This window comes from Polyodon spathula, chromosome 20, assembly GCF_017654505.1.
Source record: "Polyodon spathula isolate WHYD16114869_AA chromosome 20, ASM1765450v1, whole genome shotgun sequence".
NCBI lineage: Eukaryota > Metazoa > Chordata > Actinopteri > Acipenseriformes > Polyodontidae > Polyodon > Polyodon spathula.
In genome coordinates, this window is record NC_054553.1 from 2,731,376 (window position 1) to 2,750,000 (window position 18,625).

The 18,625-nt window shown below is 37.0% G+C and overlaps 1 protein-coding gene across 1 annotated transcript in view; it reads left to right on the forward strand.

Annotated features, from left to right (window-relative positions):
* Nucleotides 1-252: 252 nt before the first annotated feature.
* Nucleotides 253-18,625, forward strand: part of LOC121295790 (teneurin-1-like) — a 162,838-nt gene continuing 144,465 nt past the window's right edge. The window contains exon 1 of the mRNA XM_041220838.1: nucleotides 253-497. The gene's annotated coding sequence lies outside the window, so the exon portion shown is untranslated. The remainder of the gene's footprint in view (nucleotides 498-18,625) is intronic.

An 18,625-nucleotide genomic window follows, 5' to 3' on the forward strand; every position in this document is an offset into this window, starting at 1 on the left:
TTCCTTCATAGATGCAAAGACATGCATTTGTTCAATAACTGATTATATATATATATATATATATATATATATATATATATATATATATATATATATATATATATATATTTTCATTTCAGAGTTTCTGCATTTCTGAAGCCCAGTTCTGCCTCACACCCTTTCCGCAGACGCATATGGTACGTTCCAATGAGGCTGGGCTAGTGTATGAGCCAGAGCAAAAGGCTTCAGCAGAAACTGGGGAGAATTGCAGCTCCAGCATATCAGTGTTCCCAGGAAGAAGCGAAAAGATTTGAATGCAAGTGCGTGTCTGCTGACCAGTGCTTTATATAGGAGACTAAGACAAACGCAGGGCTTGACATAATCAAGTGATTTAAAATATAAATCAGGATATATCAAGATAAGTGGGATTTAACTGTTTTTTTTAATTATTTTTATTTCAACCATGCTGTGAGAGATTGAATGGGACTAACCCCCTGCTATGTCAACACTTCGCAAAGGTAGTGTCAGCTGTTTCATATTACAATGAGATGTGTTTGGTGCTGGTTTTGTATTGATAATAATATGCATATTCTGTATAATGCATACACAAATCTAACATAATAATTACATAGTATGTTGTTATATATTACGCACTTCTGGGTTTCGCAAATAGACTGTTGTGTTCATATTTTTAAGACGCATGGCTTTGGTTTTGGTCTGCGATTGTCATTATAAGGATACGTTATTTGAAAGGTTATTTGAGTGATAGTATTCGAATATGAAAGACTTGGATCTGTGCTGCTGATGATCCTTCTATGTACAGGTTGTGTTAAGCAGGGTTTCCCTCTCCACATTGTAGTGTCGTGTTCAATGGGACAGTGACTAAGTTATATTATACATGCATGCAGTCGTTTCTCAGCAATCATTCTACAAAACGAGTCACACTAGGAAGCAAGCAGGTAGCTGGAGGTTTGGCACATTCTGTACAGTAATTGGTTTAAACTTTACCTGCGTATTGATTGATGCGTGTCATTAATTACAAATTTAACATAGCATGTTTTAGTGTGTCCATAATCCCTGCGAATCAATCAGCTGAAGTACCTCTACTGCCAAGACACGAGCGGATTGCACACCACGGTCTTCAGCTTCAACACAGGTGATGAAGCGGGCTATCATATTGCTGTATAAATAGAGCTGAAGCTTCTGAGCTACAGCAGCGGCTAGATATACTACACAAATCACGCACCTGTAAGCTAAATAAATACAATACCAATACAATACAATACAATGCAATAAAACGGGAAAAACGACGCCACTTCCAAAAGCGGTCGCATTTAATATTAATGCAGCGTGTAAAATGAATAATGCGCTGTGCCTGTATGTTGCTTAGAGCTGTTCCACAGTGGAACGAGTCCACCCTTGGGTGATGATGCCCTGTCAGCGAGGCTGATTCACACTGTGGCAGCTCTCAAATACCACCTGGAATTTATTTATCAACAAGTTTCATGCGTAAAACCTCGTCTTATCGCTCTTTCGGGCAGACGGGATGGGAGATGTTATTTTTCCTTTATGCTTATCCTACCATGTTAAAGCCCGAGTTTACTGTAGCTATGTGTGTTTCTAAATCGTGAGTTTACAGTAAAGCTCACAGTAAAAAAATACAAAGTGTGTATGTAGGGTGTGGGTGCATTGAAAATGAAATAATGTTTAAAACAGCCAGGGTCCAGCAAAAGTTTGTCGCTGATTATAGATAGATAGATAGAGAGAGAGAGAGAGAGAGAGAGAGAGAGAGATCTAGCTTATATAAATAAATATAGATAGATATAATTACTGTAGATAGCTAATTGAAGCCACAGTACTGCAATCTGTGAGCAGTGATAATAATGATTCATAATAATAATAATAATAGTCTTGTATTATCTGATTATTTCAGTAATGTGTTTATGCACATGGGATCAGAAATGAACTAATATGGGAAAGTAAACTATGCCCTTGAAATGTAAGGTATCGCTATGTAGCTGATGTTTGTTTCGACGCATGGCACATACCGCATACATAGAAATATGGCATTTTAGGCTTGTATGAGTTTTAGAGAAGTAAGTACAGTGTGTTGTTTTCTGTGAAGATGAACAGGACATTCCTGAAATGCACATTCCTTTACAGTATTGAAGGATAAAGTTTCCCTACCTTTCCAAGTCTTAATCCTTCATGATTCTAAATAACCACAGCCAGAATCGTTTCCTTGCTGTCACAATATTCCACCGTTCCATCTGGAATACTTGAATCTCTGGTCACACACACAGGAGCCTGCTTGAAGCTCATATCGGTATACACCTGCTGAAGCCAAATTGAAGGAAAATGACAGCAAATGTACATTTTAACCCTGATGACAACTTTCAGTTAAGATGCAGAAAATGCAGATTTCTTTATTGCATGTCACCGTGGCAGTGGAGATAATTACATGTTATCACCTTGCTTCAAGCTAAAGTGTTAGTAAGCCCTTCTACACAGACTATTCTGCCCCTTTTCCTACACACAGTCTACAAGGTTAGGAGCATGGAACAGTGAAGTGCTTCATGCCGCGTTCTTCTGTAGCTCAAAATGAATAGCCACTTGAGTTTGTACACTTTGCTGTAAGAGATCTAACTAGACTTATGCGCAGTGCAGAATATTTGAATTATAAGAAAAGGATTTCAGTTTTCATTTTATGATCAGTTTTTTTTTTAAGATGCCCTACTAACTATGTTGCTGTTATTTTGAGACAGAAAGCATCATGTATTAAAGCTTAATTATTTGTATGAAAATGAATATACATAACGTTAATTAGCCTTAAAACAGATTCTTGTATTGCTGATTTTCACTGGCTTGTAATTTGTATCAATAGGTTGTGGTTTCATGCATGACTCTATCACAGATTTTTCCTTTTGTAATTCAAACATTTCTATCAGCTTTGCCAAGACATACAATCCATAGTCAAAACTAGAGACTTTGATTGAAGCAGTACAGGTAAAAAAGACTTTATGTAAACAAATTGATCCCATAAACAATGTAGGGCGAGTATGGATTTATTCACATGTAAACTCAATACATTGATTTGAGAAATGGACTGAACACATGAAGAAAACTGATTGTGTGTTTTTGAGTTGTTTTCATTAAGTTTTAAATTTATTCAGTTCATGCTAATTGGAGGCCATCCTTTAACATGTATGGTAAAACAGCTTTGTGCATTAAACAAAGAGGTTTACACAAATGAGCAGCTTCTTGCATTCAGTGCTGTAAGATTAAAGCTCTGAATCTACATTATCCTCTGTGTTCGTCTCCAACGTGCAAATATCATTTGCTGTAAGGTGAGCATAATTGTATCTGAGACCTTTATTGCATCCACACAAATATAGCGAGAAAAAAAAAAGTGGCTTAACATTTTTAAATTATTCCAAGGCCTCTTGTCGATAATTTTTAAAAACATACATTTTAATACTTTGCCTATTGATTAACTGTTACAGAATTCTGAAGAATACATTTCATGCTTTGGTTGTTCCTCGGCTAAGGTTTGACTGCGGCAGCTATCTTAGATGCAAAATAATCAATTCCATCGCCTTGTTGTTCAAGGTGTCAATGTGCCAGTGTGTGACTCTCTTTGTCTCGTTTTCTAGAATGGGTTTGTAGAATCCTAATGCTAGAGGAAGCTCCTTGCTGATTGGTGGAGTTGCTGGTATCTGTGCACACTCTACTGTGACCTCAGGTTCTAACAGCCTCAGGTTGTTAGGCATATTTTTAAAAAGTACATTTGAAAACAAGCAGCCTTTTCATGAGCAGCCAAAGACGAGACCATTCTTATTCCTATATGTGTCACAGTTTTTGGTTTATTTTGCTGATCTATGTTTGGGTTATTTATTGGGGAGGTATTCCATTTTTTTGTTGCAGGAAAAAAAAATGATTGAAAAACTTCCAAAGCATTGTGATCAACAAGAGTATTGCTTGTTGCAGCGAACAGCTATTCTTAGAATAAGGACTTGAGAGGCTCTGATTGGGCAGTGGGATCAGGTGCGTTCTCCATCTTGCACGCCTCTTCATATCCTAAGTACTATAGCTTCTGAATAGCAATGCTAACAAGGAGAAGGCTGGAAATGCATACAGGCTCTACTTTGCAGTATTCGTAGACGCAAACATAAAAAGCTCAAGATTAAAGGTAAAGGTTTCCTTTTAAAAAATCCCCCACTTGTCCGTTTTTTCACGTCTTTTCTCTGATAATTTATTAACAAGCCCAGTCTTTTGCTTAATAAAAAGTCGTATTCATAGCATTTGTGTCCAAAGTTGGCCCTTCCAGTCCTCCTCTTTGTTTCAAGCCTGTTCTGAGTTCTTTAACAGAAAGTACTTGACCTCTTAAAATTTTAATTAACACCTGTGTGCTATTTCTGGATACCATTGAGACAGTGCTCATGGATTTCAAGAAAAGTAAAGATTTTGGAGATATACATATTTAGCCCATGCAATAGCCCTACCGTGTCTCGCTATCATTTTTTAAAGTAGCAAATAACAAACCAAACATGTAACTGTGAGAAAAGTAAATGTATGTTTCTTAATTTGTTTTGTGCACTTGTATAACTTGTACACAGTTTTTTAGTACTTTCTGAAAGGTGCTATGAAGATAGCAGCACCATACTGTAAGTACAACTGAATTCTTGGATAGCCATAAATAATCTAAAATAAATCTCGATATTTTCCCACAGTGGAATCTATTTTAATGGCTACCATCTTTGGAGCTCGTTGTAATCCAAGCACAACACACTCCCTGGAGTTTGTTATTGCTTTTCATCTTCAGTAGTTATTGATCAGAAAGTGATACAGAGTGCTGTTTAATATAGCACTTATCTAAGTTTATTCAATGCAACATTTAACATTGTAATAGAATTTCAGCAGGAATATTAGAACATGTCAGTAACTGGAATAAGAGATAGAAATATATTTTTTGAAATTTAGCTTCTTGACTTTTTATGAATTGGTTTTATCTTATCGGTTCACCAATAGCATAATTGTGAATGGTGGAAAATATAAAGGAATCTGTTTAATATTACTGTGCAGACCCTATACACTTGATTTGATATATATATATATATATATATATATATATATATATATATATATATATATATATATATATATATATATATATATATAGATAGAGATAGATATATATTTTTTAACTTTTTCTCATCTGCACTGTGTCTCCCTCTGGGGGCAGAACAGCTGGCCACCTTGAGTCTTTGAGAGGAGTGATGACCGAACCTTTGAAATCCATTTTCGTACCTTGTATTTGAACTAGCAACATTATTCCTGGTTTGTCTTTTCTTGTGCTCAACATTTTTTGGTTCCTCGCATATCTAAAGTAAAAAAAATAATTTAAAAAAAAGACAGATTAAGCTGCTAATTTTCCTCAATACCAAATAACTTCCAGTGCATTAATGAGAGACTCCCTCCAATCAGCTAGCTGTAATCAGACCATGTCACACGGTTAGATACCGACAAGAATTCTAGTATTTGAAATGATATATATAGATAGATAGATAGGTAGATTTAGATATACAGTATAACCAGAAGAGACAGTGTTAAAGCTGTTATTGTTACATTGCTACATATTAGGGATGGTTATTGAAGATGCGGTTATCACTTGTTTAAACCTACTTTAAATAAATAAACGCACACACATCACATTCTCTACATAAAATGTAATTACACAGTACACCTTTTATTAAGACACAAGAATAACATTGCTGGAACACAAGTGGCGTGCAGATTGTGTTGCAATGGCTGGAAACTGAGAGCCATATAGGTTAAATGGTAATATATGCTTTCTTGACAGGAGAATACTGACTGAGTTATTCCCTCCATAAAGAGGATATTAGTATCATACTGTAACTCACGTCTGTGTCCTTTACAGTACACTGACTCAATAAATCACACAGAAATACTGCACACGGGCACCGCACAGAATCTGCATTGCTCCTTCTTCGCTTTTTAATTTCAGGTGCTCAGTGAACCACGTGTAATTCAGACTCAAGCTTCTGAATATTGATAGTCCTGATTAAAACATGGCAATGGGATTCAGAGAGGTTTCAGAGGAATAGCGAGAGCCAAAACTGATGCACGCTGTATGTGAAGCATGTATACATGACATTAGCCAACACACTTGTCTGCTTAACTTTTGTCTCCAGAATGTTTGTCTGCATACGTTTTACCATTTCATTGTTATAAATGTTGGCGTGTTTTTTTTTTATTACATTGACACATTGCTCTACTTGAGCAAGTCCTACCTTATACCTTGTTCCTTATTTACTGGAGATTTTCTGACCTTCCATCATGATACAGTGCATTCAGTATGCATATAATTAATATAAATGGCTGTGTGGTTTATTAAAAAAAATAAATAAATAATTCTGTCTTGATTAGATGTCATTCTTTCAGCCAGGTTTTCAATTACCCAGCTCCTTCAGCGCCGTCGTGTTGGTTTAAATACTACTGAAAAGGGTGTAAGAGGTTAATAATACCTTTCAAGTTGCGTTGAATGCTTTGATATTCATGGTCCTGCCATTGTTGAAAACTGTGTGAAGGCGTCTCGTAAGTGAACTGCTCTGCACAGTGAGAAGATGTGCCCTGGGATTTCTGTTCTTGCCTGCCGAACTGTAGCCTCGTTCAGAGTGGTGTCAGAAAAATGTATTCGAATGATGAATTGATGGGCTGGGACTTCAAAACCATTGTCTGATAAACAAGAACAGCCATCGATAGAGAAGTACAATAAAAACCAATAAACCAGAGACCGACAATTTGTAAGAAAAAAGCTTAAACTTCGATGGAAAGACCATACTGTGTATTGTTTTAGTAGAACAGTTTAGGAGAACCCAATTGTGCAGTAGAATGAGTCTCTAAACAGTCTATTTTTATTTTTTAAACATTATCATATAAATTATTTATTGGACAAGTATCTAGATTGCTGTAAAAATGATTTTGTTGCTTGTGCGTAAAATAACAGCACCAATCCAAACATGCATATGTGTAGCAAGTAGACATGCATTCAGTTTTTTTTTAGTTTTTTTTTTTTTAAATCTGGACAAAGGAAAGTGAGTTCTTTAATCTCAGCTTGCTGCCTGTGCCAGTTGAATATTTTGTGTCGATGTTGTTCACCAATTACTGCATCTGACTGATGTACTGAATACATAAACTGCCAGCGGCTTCATGAAACTGCCACTGTGAGCCTTAGGACTTCTTCGAAGGAGTGGTTCTGGATAATTAAAAAAAAAAAAAGAAGATTAAAGAATGTGGCAATGTGTGCGTTTTACAGCATCTTCAAGTCTCACAAAGAAGTATCTCTCTATTTAGTTTGTGTTTCCAGCCAGAAGACCCTACTGGGAATTAAACCCAACAAGTAAACCCATCTTCAATTAAATACATGCTTAAGCTGTTCTGACAGGATTCATTTACAGCAGAATGGCAGCCAATGTGCACAGTTAACAGTGAAAGCAGTGAACATACTTCTTTTAATCTCTCTGTGACAGTATATTTTCTGGGAAATAAATTTCGATAATCCATTAAAATCTTTCTTGCTGTCACTATGTGCAGTGATGTTTGTCTGTTGCAAAAGAGAACTATGCTTGTTTGTGTTTTTAAAAAGAAGTTAACAGGTCATTAGGGAGTTAATGTTCCTAAACACTAGCTTCCTGGAGTAGCCATCATTGGTCAAAGCAGAGTCAATTTGTAACCACCAGCATTATAGCAATGGGGAACACAGAATCCTTAGACCATAGTCTCCTTTGGTCAATGAACACGTGACAGGAGGTTTCAAGTTGTGATGGGAGTTGAAGAAACAGCTTATCACAGCAATAACTATACACTTCTAATGCATTCACATAACTGTATTTCTAACAGTGCCAGTGTTAATAAACAGTTGGCAGATGGAGAGGATCTATAGAGACCTGTGATGTGTTTGAGGGAGTGGTGAAGTTAGAAGGGTAGCGTGGAAGTTGAATGTCATAGCTGATGCTGAGCGGATTGAACAGTGAGTGTCATTTCCACTTGACACTGAACTTCAGAATGACACCATCTGAAGTTACGGAATGATTTTGCACAATATCATGCCCCTAGCCTAGACAGTGATGAGGAGTGACAGCTAATACAATTGTTTCACCTTGCAGCAGGCAATACCCATATAAATAATTAAAACTTGCCGTGAACTGATTGTTATGCATTAGGCAGTATACTGGAATTATAGCAGGAATAAAAAATCTCTGGGGGGTTAAAATTCTGCTGGTACTCACCGGTACTTTTGAGGATGCAACATCCATAATGGATAATTGCAAAGCATATGACATGGTTTATTTAGATTTCCAGAAAGCTTTTGACAAAGTCCCGCACAAAAGATTAATTCTCAAACTGAATGCAGTTGGGATTCAAGGAAACACATGTACATGGATTAGGGAGTGGTTAACATGTAGAAAACAGAAAGTACTGATTAGAGGAAAAACCTCAGAATGGAGTGTGGTAACCAGCGGTGTACCACAGGGATCAGTATTAGGTCCTCTGCTATTCCTAATCTACATTAATGATTTAGATTCTGGTATAGTAAGCAAACTTGTTAAATTTGCAGACGACACAAAAGTAGGAGGAGTGGCAAACACTGTTGCAGCAGCAAAGGTCATTCAAAATGATCTAGACAAGATTCAGAACTGGGCAGACACATGGCAAATGACATTTAATAGAGAAAAGTGTAAGGTACTGCACGCAGGAAATAAAAATGTACATTATAAATATCATATGGGAGATATTGAAATTGGAGAAGGAATCTATGAAATAGGAGTTTTTGTTGACTCAGAAATGTCTTCATCTAGACAATGTGGGGAAGCTATAAAAAGGCTAACAAGATGCTCGCATACATTGTGAAAAGTGTTGAATTTAAATCAAGGGAAGTAATGTTAAAACTGTACAATGCACTTGTAAGACCTCATCTTGAATATTGTGTTCAGTTCTGGTCACCTCGCTATAAAAAAGATATTGCTGCTCTAGAAAGAGTGCAAAGAAGAGCGACCAGAATTATTCCAGGCTTAAAAGGCATGTCATATGCAGACAGGCTAAAAGAATTGAATCTGTTCAGTCTTGAACAAAGAAGACTACATGGCGAACTAATTCAAGCATTCAAAATTCTAAAAGGTATTGACAATGTCGACCCAAGGGACTTTTTCAGCCTGAAAAAAGAAACAAGGACCAGGGGTCACAAATGGAGTTTAGAAAAAGGGGCATTCAGAACAGAAAATAGGAGACACTTTTTTACACAGAGAATTGTGAGGGTCTGGAATCAACTCCCCAGTAATGTTGTTGAAGCTGACACCCTGGGATCCTTCAAGAAGCTGCTTGATGAGATTTTGGGATCAATAAGCTACTAACAACCAAACGAGCAAGATGGGACGAATGGCCTCCTCTCGTTTGTAAACTTTCTTATGTTCTTATGTTCTTACTCAGTACTGGGACTTATTGTTTTACCTGCTTTTCATCCAACGCGCATGCATACCATCTGTTCACCTTCCACTGGAAAGCAGCCTCTTCACATGGTATGGTTACCTGCACTACTTTTGTTGAGAATTTCACCCCCGATAAGAGATATGTATCAACGTACTGTTAACACTTAATGATTCAAAAACCGATCATCTCATTTTTTTATAAATAAGAAGCCCTGGAAAGAAAAGATCTCATTTTGGTTTAGCAGATGCACTTGCTGAGTGATTACTCAAGCACGCTGAGCTGAAGTAGTTGTTTTTTCCCCCAGTGTGTTTCTTTATTAAGTTATGATGGGAGTTGCACAGTTGATGCAGTTGTTCGCATGTCTCACTTATCTCATGGATTACAGGCAAAGACACAATAATGACTATCCCTGTGCTGACTAGCCTAGGTTCATGGCTCATTTTAGGACTTTCCCTGAGGTAGGGTAAAAACTTCAGAAACTACTTTATGCTGGCTAATGTGAAGTAGATCCCTGGGGAAATCTCTTTAAATTGAGGATCAGTTCTGGAAATAACTACTATTCTAGCAATCTGCAAATAGAGTAAATATCGGCTGGAAAGGAGGTGTATCGTTTGAAACTGTGGCCCCCAAGGGAAGAACAGTAGGCATTGTATCCTGGAGGTAACTATAGTTCTTCATGAGGGGCCTTTAGTTTCACATTATGAGTCAATATCTGTTTTATGTAATCAGTCAAGGAAGTAGTGTTTTTGAAGTCCATAGAGCATTGAATTCTCGCAGGAGTCCGTTGAGTTTGTGAACGTCGTATTTCTTTACATCGTTGAGTTGGATTTGTTTGAATTGTAGGAAGTCAGAAAACACTGAAAGCGCAGTTTTCATGATGATGTTAGTGTTTGCAGCATCTTTGATTTTTAGTATATTGTGTAATTCATTTTCTGTTACTTCACAAAATTGTTGTCCAGGAGGTCCAGATGCTTTGGATTTATTTTTGGTCATGTGATGAGGTTTTAACCAATCATATGCCAGAATTTTTAAAGACCTATATAATTTGACAGTTGTGGAGTTTTTAAGTGGGATTATATTCCTGGGAGTTTTAATCCTTTCAGGCTCTCCTTTAAATCAATTGCACAAGTACATTACCACAGCAGTTAAGCAATGTTTACACCTAGTTGTCTTTTTGCATTTCACTCACACTGTCCGGTATCCTGCTAGCACTGTGCAATCTGAATAACTGTGCTTTGGAACAGATAGAATAAACAGATATCTGCTGTTTGTGTTGCATTCCATCATAAGAGAATTCCGTATAACCACCTTGCTATCTTGGATAAAAAGTCTTTGATCTGTCGTTTTAGCATGCATGTGAAGCGCCCGGCTCTAATTGAAGATTTATGAAGAGTGTGTCTTGGTAATAAAGATAAATGAGAACGTGTGGTTATTAGGGTTAATACTACAGGTTACACAGCACTGCAGTGTAAATAATATGCAAGCTGAAAGCAAACTAGCAAGCAATTCACAGTTACAAAAAACTGCAATATCTCTGCCTTTTAAAAAAGCGTACATGCTTAAATGTATTGTAAATGATCAATAACTTTGTTTGCACATCCAATTAAACATATGAATGATAGTGGATGTATGCATTTATATTTCATGCAACATATAATTAGAAACATTGTTCTTATTGGCAAAGTCCCAGTAATGCATAAGGGAAAGTATCGCTCTTTCTACAATCAAATTACCTTTTTTTTTAAAAAAAACATCTTTTAAAAACAGTAAAAACATCATGTTTAAATAAAACTTCCTCAAATTCTAAGGAAAAAAATGTATTTCATTAGTATCAAGTTTTAGGCAAAACAAATGATTTAAAAAAACAAATGACCATCCTATTTTTGCATTCATTTCACAAGGAACATGAGGCCACACAGGCGTAATTCAGTCATGATTGCAGTAGGTTTTTAGATTAGTGTTCCAGCTGGTTTTTAAATTTTCTGTACTTTCTAAAATAAAATTATAGCCTTTTTATTTCAAGAGTCAAAAGGAAAGTTTTAAACCCCTTTTTAAGGCAGGTATTTGCTCACATTCACATTAAAAAGTGATACCTAACTTCAAGAGAAACTTGGTTGAGGTCTGAATGATCGCAGTTCCCTTAAACACGTCCTCCTTGCTTTTTAGAACGTGCTTTTCTATTCCAGGTGCCGCATCACACAGAAAAACAATGCCTGCCAACTTCTTCAGCATATGCACGTGGCTTCTCTAGATCTGTACAATGTTCAGACTAAATTAACTACAGCGTACTGCATTTGTTTGAACTTAAGGGCATACTGTATTCAGCTCTGCGTTTTCACCCCCCCCACCCTCTCATGTATGAACAAATGCATAATTAATAGCTCTATGCAGGGCTTTGATTAGTGTATAATGCATTAGTCCTGAGCGAAAAACGTACCCACTGATAGTGTAAATGCTGTACATTAATTATAAAAAATAAGGAACGTGCAGATTGTCTTTTACATTCTTGGATTGATCATCTGCTGTAGGCTTTACTACCAATAAACAAGAAACCGGAAATGGAGCACAGTACAACTACACCTCTAATTTGCCATGCCACTGATACACAATGTAACTTTTCACATCAAACTGCCATCCCTTCTTTTAATGTGGGGCTGAGTAGAATCGTATGGTTCCATTAATTCATCTGTTGCTCTCATGTTAATGGAATTAGCCAGCCTGCTGTTAGTTTAACTGTGATAATCTATACTAATTACTGTGAGGGAGGGAATTGTATCTGTGAGCAAGGTAAAATATATAATATTGAGAAGAAGAGCTAGACTGTACAGGTATATCACAGTTAAGAGAATGCTATGTCAAAGAGCAAATTTGAATCTCTTGTAACAATAAGTAGTATAAAACATTTTGCTTAGAACTATTAAACTACTCCTGATTTTTTTATATATATATATATATATATATATATATATATATATATATATTATTATTTATTTATTATTTTTTGCTTGTTGATTTGCTATCAGGAGCAGGTAGTCTAATCTGCTGCCTACTGTACCACTCCCTGAATGGGATGGCAGAGCCTCCCTCTCCCCCCAGAGTGGCACTCGCTTCATTAATATTGCTAGAACTAATGATCACTTCACAGCCCAGAAGCCTTCTGTATCAGGGCTGCTGATTGGTGTAACAAGGCAAAAAAGAAGGGTGAAATGCAAGTCCTGTAGAAGATGCCTGAATGTGATACTCGAAGTGTCTGGCAGGATTACCTAGTTTCTGGAGGATACTGTGAGGAATGCACAGGTGTGTGAAGAGAGGTTCAAGTGTCTAATGTAAGACAAAGTGATTCCGAGTTGCCTTGTTTTATTCTGAAGTTGAACCTGTCAGTAGTCATCCTACCTAAAATTTTGCTTGCAGGATAGTCATTCACAAACTGGTCACTAGTAGATGCTGAGTATTCTGTAAATTAAAGCAAATGCCATGTTTGAAAAAACTTTATTTATACATAATTTATGAGTTGAGGCTTTGTAGAGTGATCAAATGCATTACTGTTAAGTGCAATCACCTTCTCCTTAAGAATAATTCTGAAAAGACTATTTTTTTTTTAAATCTGCAAATTGCAAATCAAGTCTTCTATGAAAATCTGGAGTGTTGGTAAGGCTTCCATTTGAAGTTCTTATTAAGTGCTTCCTAATCAACGCCATTAAATGTGTTCGCACTCTTCTCAGCTTCTATTACTCATGATTAAAACATTCACAAAAGAGTATTCTTTACAAATAAAGTGAGAAAAAAATTGATAACCTCTCCTGAGACGTTAGCAGGGGTCTATCGTGGCTTAACTGCTGAGGTCAAATGAAAAACTCGGGCACCCTTTTTAATGAAAATGCCTCCTTTCAAGGAGGAAGTCTGGAACGCCTATACTTGCCATGTTTTCCAAAGGAGATGGATGAGGCCTTCAAGCCTAACATGCTTACAGTACCTACCATCTAATTTCTTACTGGTATATCCTGGTTATCAGGTTAGATGGGCGTTTGCAATTAAATTGGATCTTTTTTTTTTTTTTTGCAGGGTTAGAATTTTCCTTTTCATTCTAGATCTTTATCTCTGAACAGCTTTGGGCGCAATCCTGTAACATATTAAACTGCCCTTTGGAGACTCCAGTACTGATTGAGGTGCCTAGGCCAGAATCTTGTTGCCTGAAGCAGTCTTGTGATTACAGAATCTAAAGAAAGGCACCAAAGAATACTAAGTTCAGTTTGTGCTCTTATAAGTTACAATGTACAGTTGATCATGTCTCTTATGGTTTTGTACAAAATTTTTCTTATTAGCAGACCATTTGCAGGGATAGACTGTGGGAACCAATGGATGCTGTTTTTAACGTAGGGGGCGCTGTGATCTGTACTCTGTTGTCGAACATTCTTTAGAAAGGAATTGTGAGTTTAGCAGGTGGCAATAATTCCATTCCATTAGAATTTTAACGTCCCTTACTTGGCTTCGAGAACATTCTGCGTATTGTCTGCTTCCATTGTCGTACAAGCAACACTTCTTATAGTTTATATTCTGTAGCCAAGGTTGCTATCAGAAAGGGGCAAATTGTGTTGCTTTATTTGACGTTAAAACAAACAAAAAAACTATCAGTCTCTAACAATGGTTTAGAAAACAACATCTTTAGAATCAACACTTCAAGGCTCAGACAGCTAATGCATTCTTTGCTGTTAAAAGGTACATTTGGAACTCTCATCAAACTGTGGGGAATGGGGGCTGAGGGTTTTATGTTATTAATACATCTGAAATTACTTTGGGGGTTATACTTTGTGGAGCCTTAAGAAATCAGAGAGTCCTTCAATAGGATCGCACAATAAAAGCTGGAAAAGTATGCTGTTAACAGTTGAGAGCCATCATTTTAAACATGCACTGAACCTGAGTCGAGCCCTTTCAGGGTCTCTTAAAACATGTCAGTAAGATGTTGGTTTATTTTGTTTGCTTGTTTTACTAATATTCAGAATTGCTTATCTCTTAACACTGGTTAAATACTATGTCAGTATTCACTGAGGATAAGTATCAGCAGCGTGTTTAACTGTCTCTCTGGTGAATCTCAGCAATGTAGAGAAAGACTTGTATGCAGTTAGGCTGTTGAACAATAGAAAACAGGAACTGGACCTAACAGAGAGATGTCCTTTTATAACCTTGATGGCACTGCCATGCCCTGCGCCTCCCTCGGCAGGATTATTATACCAGGGAATCGGAACCAACAAGAGCTTTCTATTTTGTTCACAGATACAGCAGCAGCTTGATGTAAAAAAAGCAGACTTTTTGAATAAGATACACATCAATGGAAACGATTGCAAAAATATGCATAGCATAGATAAGGGATAAAGACATCAGTTCACAGAATTTATTCAACCCTTTATCAGTTAACGATAACCAACACTATATGTATATACTATATATAATCATTCGTTAGAAACTTTTTTTATTCACAGCAGGATGTCTCAGTAAATCACAAGCCACGACAGAGTTAGTGGGTTATGTAAGGACATACTCCTAAGAGGAATAAAAACCGTATCCCACGAACGATCACTCAGTATTCTGTTTATACCACAAGTATCTATTTAAAATAAATAGCAATGCAATGTGTACATTTTATGTGTTAAATCAATTCATTTAGGGATTATTCTACCTGCTGGATCTTTACTTTCATTGTCAGCAGACTGTGCTTCGACGTGACGTGGATTAATTTCGAACCCTGTTTATGGCCTCTGTGTAACCATCTTTAAATAGAACGTTGAGCTCAGTCTGTCAATTTCCATCCTCTCTGTTGTTTCCTGCCTTTACTGGTTTTAATGAAGGTGCTACAGGCCGCTCAGATAAGTCAGACGCAGGCCGATCAGTAACTGGCATTTCTTGACTAAACGCGTTCTCAAGGAAATCGGGAGTCCAGTTTAAAGTTGTTGTAAGACACATATAGGTATGTAGGTGGCAATATTGTTTGAACTACTGACACGCAGCTCAGTCCTGAACTTCAGCAGCACAGCACAGCACTGGATTGGAATGTAAACAAAGACACATTCAAAACTAGTTCAGGTGCGCATGTTATCCATTCATGTGAGATAACAAAAAAATATCCCATGCTAGATATACACTTGTGATTATTTATTTATATATATATATATATATATATATATATATATATATATATATATATATATATATATATATATATATATATATATATATAATGTATTTATTCTTTCTAATTTGTTCACTGTATGACTCATCACTTATATACTGCACTGTGCTCAATATGGTTTATTTGTTGGTACACACACCATTGCATTATGCCTGCACAGTCATTCCTGATTATTAAGTGTACTGATAAGGGTACTGTCCCTTCACCTTTGGGGCCTACACGCCAGTTACTGCACACCATGGAAGAATGCGGTGCACATATTACTGCTGTCTCGCTGGGGTAGTTTCAGTGATACAATGAATTTGAGTCGCATTAGCTTGTGTACAGTCAGCCCCCAGTCCTGGCGAAAACAAGAACCAGCTGAATTCAGCCGTTTCAAACCCGGGAATCAAAGAGGACAGGGCATGTGAGTAAAAATGAAAGGCTGGTGAAGCAGATCATTCTCCATGAAAAGTCAGGATTGAAAGGCTTTGGTGGGAACATGAAAGTGTTTGGCAAGCTTCCTCCTGCCCATATTAGACCTGACCTTGAAAAACCATTCTCTCTTATGTGTTTCTCTGCTTGCTAGCCTTCTACTGACAGATTAATTATACAGGCAAAGGCAAAAATCTACTTACAACAACGATACTCAAGTTACTGTCTATGTGGGGTCTATATATATATATATATATATATATATATATATATATATATATATTGTAGTATACTATATATATTTATTTGTGTACAGCTTCATAATGCTGGGGGACTGAAACAGTTACAGATTCTTAAAGTAGTCCCACAAAACACAGATGGCTATTAATATAACTCCCTGTAGTATATGTATAATCCTGTGCATACTGGTGTGATTTGCTTAACACATACCTTTCAATGCTTTATGAGTATGGCAGTGTAGTAAATGTCTTTGATTCAGTCTTTTAAGCCTGGGCACTGAATTGGACAGGCATCAGGGAAACTTACTTTGTCTTTGTTAATCTTTTCTGGAGCATTTCTAACCTAGAGTCCTATAATAGTAAACTAGTTCTCTGCAGGCTTCACATAACCTACATTCATATTAACATTTGAATACATTAGTAAAATAAATAAATAAAAGTGGTTAACAGATTTAAATTAAATGGAAGAACCATTAAAGGCTGTTTAACAATGTACTGAGTCACAGCCCCTCCCTAACATTGTACCTTGTCATCATTTGAAATAGCCATGCATTCATTTGGAAAAAGCAAAAAAAAAGTTGCAGACATTAAAACCTTCCTGATTAAAACCCAGTAATGTTAAACCACAATTAAAATGACTGTGAAGTTTAAATGACAGTAATTACGGTTCAAATTACTATTACTTACCAAATAAATATGATGGGCTCTATACTGTTTGTCACATTTGTGGAAAAAAAAACAATTCTTCTTTATTACAGGCATTGATGCATGTTTCACTGCAGCCAGGAAATGCATTGCTTTGTTTATTTCACATTGACATGTCCTTGAAATCCAGCAATCACATTTATTAATTGTGGATTTTGCAGTCGTAATGAGTAATTACGGTAAAGACTCCTTCTATTCACTCACCTTCACAGAAATTCTCATTCGTAACTGAGTAGCGCTTTTCTGTATTTTTAAGCATTTTGTTTTTTGTAAGTTATATATGCATGTTTATTTTGTAGTACTATGGCAAAATGACTGCATCCAAAACACTGCAGTAATGCTCTGTATTAGCAGTCAGCACAGGGAATCAAAGACATGCAGTGTGGCTCATACAGTAGTTTTATTTCATGTGTAAAGTAGTTTTATCTTCCACCATTCAGAAGGTGGTCAGGTGAATAATAGAGCACTTGGCAGCATTACTGAGACTGTCTGGCCACTATCCCAGCTACACATCTGGGCATCTCTCTGTCTATCTATTTATCTGTCTATATTTTTGTGTATTTCTATATTTTTGGTGTTTGTAAGTTCATGGAAATAATTTTGATTGTGCACATTGATGTATATTTGTATATCTGGTCATTCTTGAAGGTGGCAAGTAAGAGTCATTATATTAGAACCTAATGCAGACAGACAGACTGACTGACTGACGGAAGAGTGGACATGATCATGCATTAGGGACCTTTGAAAAATATGAAATAATACGAAATAGAAAATGTTTAATAAGAAGAAAAAGTTGCAAGTTAAGGCTGCACTTTAATTTGCAAATGAAATGAATACAGTCGCCACCCAGGACTGAACAGCATTTCTGAAAAGGTAAATACATTACCAAAGCCACAACTGCTGTGGGTGTGTTGCTTAAAATAACTTAATGGATGTTTTTGGCTAATGTCTCGCTATGATTTCCTATAATTTAATTTCCATTTAGCCAGATCCTGGTTCTTAAGCATCCGCTGGAAAAATGTTTGATAAAAGCTCTATTTTTATGGTTACTTTCCAAAACAAGAACACATTTTAATGGGGGGGGGGGGGGGGGGGGGGGGGGGGGGGGGGGGGGGGGGGGGGGGGGGGGGGGGGGGGGGGGGGGGGGGGGGGGGGGGGGTGGGGGGGGGGGGGTCACACTAAAACTGATTGCATTGCCCAGGTGTGCATGTATAAACCGTTCATTTTCAATGCCCTGCTTGCTCCAGTGCGGTACAGTAACAGGGGTGTTCTGTTACTGTGTGGGTGTCCATTGAGAAACGAGAGAGAGACAGAGAGACACAGGGTTTGAAGTTGAAAACGCCGCACAAGCGTCCTGGTTTTATTAATGCAGGCAGTTGCAGTGGGTAGTGGATGCCACTAGGGACCCAGCATTGGTAGCCTTGCTGTGGAATGCAATGGATGTACGTGTAAGTTATTACAAAAACAAGCAACAAAACACAGTGGGGAAAACAGCTAAAAAAAAAAAAAAAGCGTTTGCCATCTGGTGGCTCAGCGCTGCTCCCACATTCTCTCGAACACAAACTAAATAAACTGGGATGGGATTCAAATCCTCTAA